This window comes from Phyllobates terribilis, unplaced genomic scaffold, assembly GCF_046119375.1.
Source record: "Phyllobates terribilis strain yellow unplaced genomic scaffold, ASM4611937v1 Scaffold_292__1_contigs__length_2399606, whole genome shotgun sequence".
NCBI lineage: Eukaryota > Metazoa > Chordata > Amphibia > Anura > Dendrobatidae > Phyllobates > Phyllobates terribilis.
Window position 1 is genome coordinate 1,682,118 of NW_027363052.1, and position 8,322 is coordinate 1,690,439.

General features: G+C 45.5%; 1 long non-coding RNA gene across 1 annotated transcript in view; it reads left to right on the forward strand.

The window, feature by feature from the left end:
- LOC141220417 (uncharacterized) overlaps positions 1–7,552 on the forward strand; it is a 29,275-nt gene extending 21,723 nt beyond the window's left edge. Inside the window, exons 2-3 of the long non-coding RNA XR_012288673.1 lie at positions 7,167–7,316; positions 7,447–7,552. This is a non-coding gene — a long non-coding RNA (uncharacterized lncRNA). The remainder of the gene's footprint in view (positions 1–7,166; positions 7,317–7,446) is intronic.
- Positions 7,553–8,322: the final 770 nt, after the last annotated feature.

Consider the following 8,322-nt stretch of genomic DNA (forward strand, 5'->3'; position numbering starts at 1 on the left):
GGTTCCATCCATTAAGTTGCCCTGCGCCAAGACACTCGCTAAGGCGTTTGTTAAGGAGATTGTCAAGCTCCATGGCGTTCCCACGGATATTGTTTCTGATAGAAGACCTCAGTTTGTGGCTCGCTTTTAGCGTGCTTTTTGTGACAGGTTGGGAGTCCATTTGTCATTTTTGTCTGGTTATCATCCTGAGTCTAATGGACAGACTGAAAGAAAGAACCAGGATGTTGAAGAGTTTTTGCATTGTTTTGTGGCTGACAATCAAGAGGTGTGGTCTGAGTTTCTGCCTCTCGCAGAATTTGCTCTTAACAATCATACATCCTCCTCTGCTGGGTGTTCTCCTTTTATTTTGTTGTACTGGGAGACATCCGTCTTTTGGTTCGTTCTCCAAATTGGGGTCGGGGGTGCCGGAGGAGGAGAATTTTTCCGGTGATTTGGAGAGAGTTTGGACTAATGTACGTTGCAACCTTCAAGAGGCTAACAAGAAGTCCAAGAAGTATTTTGACAGGAAACGTAAGGAGGTTTTGTTTACTGTGGGTGATATGGTTTGGTTGTCCTTGAAGAACCTGCGGTTGAGGATTCCCTCAAAAAAACTGAGCCCTAAGTTTGTGGATCCATTTTAAGTGCTTCAGGTTGTTAACCCGTCTGCTGTTAGGTTGGATGTCCCTACTTCCTGGAAGATTAATCCTGTGTTTCATGTTTCCTTGTTGAAAAAGGCTGATGTATCTGATAGGGACGCCACTGTCACAGTTCCTCCTGTTGTGGAGGACTGCGAATATGAAATTTTTCGTATCTTGAATTCTAGATGGCATAGAGGGAGATTACAGTATCTTGTCTCCTGGAAGGGTTTCGGTCCCGAAGACGACTCCTGGGTAAGGACGGATGATGTCTCTGCCCCTAGGTTTGTTAAAACTTTCCACAGGAGGTTTCCGGATAGGCCTGTGCCTGGAGGATCCGGAGGATCCTCATAAAAGAGGGAGTACTGTTAGAACCCTCCTGTTTGCTTTTTCTATCTTGTGTTTTGCGGTCACTTGACCATCTGCCTTTATATTCCAGCTCCGCCCTTGTGGCTGTGCTGGACTTCAGTGTTTGACTGTCTCTCTAGCCAGGTGCTTCTGTGCCTTTCTCTGTCTAGTTCGCTTGGTCCTCTGGGACCTCTAGTACTTTTTGTCAGTTTGTCTTTTTGTGTTCTGCAACAACTTCTTTGTAGGAGGTGTCCCATTTTTGTCCCAGTCCTTAGTTCTTTTAGGGACCCCTCCCTTAATTTTATAGGTCTTCGCTCAGACTAGCCGTGGACTAAGGCGGGTCTGTTCATTAGGAACAGGCAGCCCGCTACATCGTAGGGATTCAGCTTAGTCTTACTGTAGGGACAGCTTTCCCCTATCTTTCCTTAATACATGTTGCAGATCATAACATTACCAACACCAGGTCAGATTACCAATGCACTGCAGGATGCAGCAAGCCTCCATGATAAAGGCGGGGCCAGCCCATGTGCAAAATACTGATGCAGACAGCCACTCACTAACCTACCATTTCATGGAGGGAGTGGCTGTGTAGTATTATACATGCACACCGATGGAGTCTGCATAGGGAGCCAGTCACACAGATATGTGTGATGCACATTGTCTGGCTTGCAGCCTATTGATGACACCCATACTATTAGATCAGATGGGCTGCCAAGCACTATATACATGCAAGCCCACCAGACAGATGCCCCAATTCACCCAGCCAACACTAAAGAGGCCTGGTGGGGTATTTATCATGTGGTGTATTTATCTTATACACTATTTTTCATCTTTTTTGCACATTTTTTTGCACTGTGCATCACACATATCTGTGTGACTGGCGTCCGCCCTATGCAGACTTCATCGGTGTGCATGTATAATACTACACAGCCACCCCCTCCATGAATTTGATAGGTTAGTGAGTGGCTGTCTGCATCAGTATTTTGCACATGTGCTGGCCCCGCCTTTATCATGGAGGCTTGCTGCATCCTGCAGTGCATTGGCAATCTGACCTGGTGTTGGTAAGGTATTATCTTTTACTGTGATTTTTTTTTAAATTATGTCCAATGTTCACCAATAGAACCTTTGCACGATCCGTTCCTGCGTTTTTTCCACTCCCAGATGTCCCCCCAAGACATGTGAATGGGCCATGTCCAACACCTTCCGTCTAAAGGGGCCCGGCACTATTAACTGCTCCACACTCTCCTCCCTCACTTTCTTGACCCGGTACAACAACTCCTTACTCATCATAAAATGGGGAAACCTTGTGTCAGCCCCCGACTCCTGTGCAACCCCATTTATAATAGTGACATTAATAAAGGCTTCTTTCAGAGTTAGGTCCCTATGTTGGGCAGACCCAAAATTTTCGCTTGTCACCCCTAACTCCGGAATGGCAGACTCAGGGGGAAGCCTGTCTGACTCTGGGTGTGGTGATACCTCATTAGGGTTAATTTTTTTCTTATCTGAGCCAGCGAACCCAAAACCCTTTCCCCACAGATCCCAAAACAAGCAAAAGTCCCAGCCTATAATAATAGGGTGCAACAAGTCCTGAATGACGCCGACCTCATGGGACTCTGTACCCTGGGCCGTTTCAATGTCCACTCTGGCCATAGGGTAGTCTTTAGCATCACCATGAATGCACTGAACGCTGACTTTTTTCCCCGGGATAATTTGGAGAGGAAGCGTGCCCCTCATAAGGGTCACCTGGCTCCCGGAGTCTAGCAGTGCCGTTACCTCCCATCTGTTCACCTTCACTTGACATGCTTGTGGCCTCTCGCTGGGTGGACAGTTCACACTGCTGGCTGGATAAGCATAATATGAACAACGTTGTCGTTTGCTGCCGTCCATCGGCTCAAGGGTCAGGGGACAACGGGCGGCTATATGGCCTGGGCCATGGCACCTCCAGCAACCAACATCACCTGTATGGACCTTGGGCACCACCTCCCTCGTCCATTTGGACCTTGGAAGTGCCACTACCTTTTGGGCCTCCACCCCTCTGTTGGGAACCCCAGTATGTAGTGGGCAGCCTTTCCAAGGAACCTTCAACCCCCTGGTATCTGTCGATCAGTCCGACCAGTTCATCCGCATTCCGGGATCACCCTGGGCAACCCAAAGCTGTATGGGTCTCAGCAGGGAGTGAACAAACCGGTCCATCACTACCCACTCTACCATCTGTGCAGGCATTGAGGACTCCGGCTGCAGCCACTTCTGGACCAGGTGTAGCAGGTCAAACATTTGGGACGGAGGTGGTTTGTTCCGGTGATACAAACCCGCTGTGCCCTGATAGTCATTGTCAACCCCAAGCGTGTGAGAGTCTCAGTTTTTAGCTTGCCATGCTCTTTGGCATCCTGCAAAGCTAAATCATAGTACGCCTTTTGGGCGTACTATGCAAAGCTAAATAGGGCGTCCTGCAAAGCTAAATCATAGTACGCCTACTAGGCGTACTTCTGGGGCTCTCCAAGTCAAGTATGGCGACAGTACCTTTGCCCACTGCTCTTGTGGAAATTTCTCCCTCTCGGCGACCCTTTGAAACACCGTCAGGAAGGTCTCAACGTCATCCCCCGGGGTCATTTTCTGCAAAGCAGATCATACCGCCTTCCGGACATGGGAGTCATCAGTCGGACCTGGGATTGGAGCGCTCATCCTGCCCTGGATGGCGGTTGCCAGAAGCTGCATCTGCTGATGTTGTTCCTGCTAGTGCTGCTGGATCTGCTGTAACTACAGCCTGTTGGTCTCCTGTTGATGCTGCTGCGACTGGACCAGGTGTTTCAGCAGGTCCTCCATTTTGTCTGGCGATGCTTGCTGGCTTGCGACAGACTTCACCCAGTGCATGCAGTCCACCCTGTAGCAGTCACACGTCTCTGCTGGGAATGCTGCCCGCAAGTCTAACACCAATTGTGGAGGTTTTACTCACTTGGGTGTGACGGGAGGAAAACAGGAAGCATGTTCCTTTAAAAGTTCATGTGGGTTTATTGCTTCATAAACCCAGAAGCCAGACAGAAAAGAAAACAGCCTTTAGATCAGGCAAACAAAGTAAATGTCCTTAGCAGGTCTCTGCTCAGCCAGGCCTGTGTGCCACACAAGCTGGGGTAGCGTCCAGTGTCCTGGCTTGGTCTGAAGATAAACATACAGTCATGGCCAAAAGTTTTGAGAATGACACCAAAATTATATTTTCACATGATCTGCTGGCCTCTGGTTTTTATTAGTGTTTGTCTGATGTTTATATCACATACCGAAATATAATTGCAATCATATTATGAGTACCAATAGGTTATATTGACAGTTAGAATGAGTTAATGCAGCAAGTCAATATTTGCAGTGTTGCCCCTTCTTCTTCAAAACCTCTGTAATTCTCCCTGGCATGCTCTCAATCAACTTTTGGACCAAATCCTGACTGATAGCAGTCCATTCTTGCATAATCAATGCTTGCATTTTGCCAGAATTTGTTGGTTTTTGTTTGTCCACCCGTCTCTTGATGATTGACCACAAGTTCTCAATGGGATTAAGATCTGGGGAGTTTCCAGGCCATGGACCCAAAATCTCTATGTTTTGTTCCATGAGCCATTTAGTTATCACCTTTGCTTTATGGCAAGGTGCTCCATCATGCTGGAAAAGGCAGTGTTGGGCGCCAAACTGCTCTTGGACGGTTGGGAGAAGTTGCTCTTGGAGGACATTCTGGTACCATTCTTTATTCATGGCTGTGTTTTTAGGCAAGAGTGTGAGTGAGCCGATTCCCTTGGCTGAGAAGCAACCCCACACATGAATGGTTTCAGGATGCTTTACAGTTGGCATGAGACAAGACTGGTGGTAGCACTCACCTCTTCTTCTCCGAATAAGCTGTTTTCCAGATGTCCCAAACAATCAAAAAGGGGATTCATCAGAGAAAATGACTTTGCCCCAGTCCTCAGCAGTCCACTCCCTGTACCTTTTGCAGAATATCAGTCGGTCCCTGATGTTTTTTCTGGAGAGAAGTGGCTTCTTTGCTGCCCTCCTTGAAACCAGCCCTTGCTCAAAGAGTCTCCGCCTCACAGTGCCTGCAGAAGCACTCACACCAGCCTGCTGCCATTCCTGAGCAAGCTCGGCACTGCTGGTAGTCCGATCCCGCAGCTGAAACAGTTTTAAGATACGGTCCTGGCGCTTGCTGGTCTTTCTTTGGCGCCCTGGAGCCTTTTTGACAACAATGGAAGCTCTCTCCTTGAAGTTCTTGATGATGCGATAGATTGTTGACTGAGGTGCAATCTTTGTAGCTGTGATACTCTTCCCTGTTAGGCCATTTTTGTGCAGTGCAATGATGGCTGCACGTGTTTCTTTAGAGATAACCATGGTTAACTGAAGAGAAACAATGATACCAAGAACCAGCCTCCTTTTAAAGCGTCCAGTGATGTCATTCTTACTTAATCATGACTGATTGATCGTCCAGTGATGTAATTCTTACTTAATCATGACTGATTGATCGCCAGCCCTGTCCTCATCAACACCCACACCTGTGTTAATGGATCAATCACTAAAACGATGTTAGCTGCACCTTTTAAGGCAGGACTGCAATGATGTTGAAATGTGTTTTGGGGGTTAAAGTTCATTTTCTGGGCAAATATTGACTTTGCAAGTACAGTAATTGCTGTTAAGCTGATCACTCTTTGACATTCAGGAGTATATGCAAATTGCCATTACAAAAAATGAAGCAGTAAACTTTGGAAAAATTACTATTTGTCTCATTCTCAATACTTTTGGCCATGACTGTACACAGGAGGCCTTCTCCCTCCAAACACACAGACCATGTGCCAAACAACAGCCTCCATTTTATAGGCTGTTAACCACACCCAGAGGTGAGGTATGTGGGGGGTAGCTGGACCCGCCCATTATCTCCTAGCCTAACCGTAACCCGGCTCCCAGGTGCACCAAACAATCCTCTTAGTGCTTATGTGCCCTAGAGAAACACTCCGGGTTACATCACAGAGACCAGCCATCTCTGTGACACATACCTCCCATCAACTACGCGACCATTAGCCACCTTACAGTACCTTGATACATATCTGGTTTTATGATTACCCCACACTGATGAAAGGGAATCTATCACCCCCTGGGACTTATCTGACCTCTAATATTGGCATACAGGTGATAGAAATGTGAATCTATACATACCTGAATGCCTCATATTAGAGGTCTGTTTGCTGAGAAATTGCTTTTTATTCAGTGAAGATTCTGATGCTTGCTGGCCGTGGGGTAGTCGGTGGAGTGGATTCCCTTTAATAAATACTCACTTAGCTCCATTCTTCGTGCAGATACTAATAAATACAGGACCTATGAGATTTTTACCATATGATAGTTGGATAGTTAGGGGTGTATCATCCATAGCAGCAGCCCACAGGGCCACTATGGTGCCCGTGAAAAAAACACAGAATTTGAGCTTGGTTTAAGTTGGTATCCATGCAGCATATCAATGCATGTTTACTATGGCCATAAATCAGAAAAAAAACCTTTAAGAAGAAAAATGATCATAAACCATGCTGTAAATAAATAAAAAACAAAAGTGCATTTAAATAAAATAGGGTTCCTAGTAACACTGTTTTTGATCAAAAATAGCATGAAAGCTATCCCACCATGGTAAAATGAACCCATTCGGGATAGTCCTACTCTGTTTAATATTAAAAACCTTACCATGTATCAAAGCCTCAAACTTCTGTGTGTGAATCAGACATGAGATCTAATGTGATAGAAGATTACAGTCTGGGGAAGACGGAAAACATTCATATAGGCGACCGGAGGAGATGTAGTCAGTGAAGAAATCTGGCTAAATATGTTTCTAGAGCCATAGTAGAAGATGAAGATGTTGTCCTCCTCATGAAGTAGTTATTTCTCATGTCAGGTGTAATGAATATCTCCTGCAGTATTGCTAATGCCTATTCCAGTGTCGGTAAATGAGAGAAGAATTAGCGTTATGGAAGATGAGTCTTTGAGAAACGTGTTCAGCTGCAGACTCCGAGGAATAAACTGCTTGTTGTATGTGGCCTAAAATATATAGGTTTTATTACTAGATGTAAAGCAGAAAACGAAATACTGTAAAATAATAAATCTCCTCATATGTTTCCTTTTATTATCTCCAGTAATTGTATTATCACACAGGATTTTTATGATGTTACATCGGCTCATCATCTTCTCATTCAGGTCCCTACAATATCAGATCCTCTCAGTGAAGATTTTCTATTTAAGATAATTTTCCTTATGGACCCATCAAATATGGATATGGACAGAGACAAGATGGCGGAGAGGATATTACACCTCACCCTAGAGATCCTCTTCCGTCTTACTGGAGAGGTGAGAGATTCTGATGACGTCACATTACATCATTCTTATATATGGGAATAACAGATGGACAGAACTGGAGAGGTGAGGACTCTGGAAATGTCTGTAGTGAGATTTATTAATGTGTCTCTCCCATAACCAGGATTACACAGTAGTGAAGAAGACCTCTAGAGAGCGCCGTCAGGACCCTGTGTCTGAGGGATGGAGAAGACCCCTGTGCCCAATCATGGGGCCTCCACCTCACCCCCTGATGCATGAGGACATCAATGACCAGAAGATCCTAGAACTCACCTACAAAATGATTGAGCTGCTGACAGGAGAGGTGACACTGCTGGGAATGCTGGGACATTATACTGTAACGCTATGAAGGAATTCGGGAGGATGACTGTATCATTGTATGTGTCAGGTTCCTATAAGATGTCAAGATGTCGCTGTCTATTTCTCCATGGAGGAATGGGAGTATTTAGAAGGACACAAAGATTTGTACAAAGACGTCATGATGGAGGTTCCCCAGCCCCTCACATCACTAGGTAATAGACAGGACTAAATACACACGGCCTATAATTATCTGTATGTAAAGAATGAATTCAGTCCCTGTATGTGTTTCCTCCAGATCTATCCAGTAAGAGGACAACACCAGAGAGATGTCCACGTCCTCTTCTTCCACAGGACTGTAAACAAGAAGATCCCAATGTTCCTCAGGATCATCAGGTAGATGGAGAGAAGGTGCCATGAGATCTCCCCTATGATGTGTAGACATCTGTGAAGGTCTTGTGTTCAGTCTTGTTTTATCCACCAGTATTATATGTTATATACTTGTGTAATGAGAACGGTGGAGATGGCAGGATTAGAGCTGATCATAGATGTGACTTCTCATCTGTTTGTGACTTTTACAATACTTGTTTCAGAGTGAAGATCTGACCCATATTAATACTATAGAGACATATGTAAGGGGTGATGAGCGGTGTAAGGAGGAGATTCCTACATATGACTACCCAGGTGAGTAGTAACCACTAAA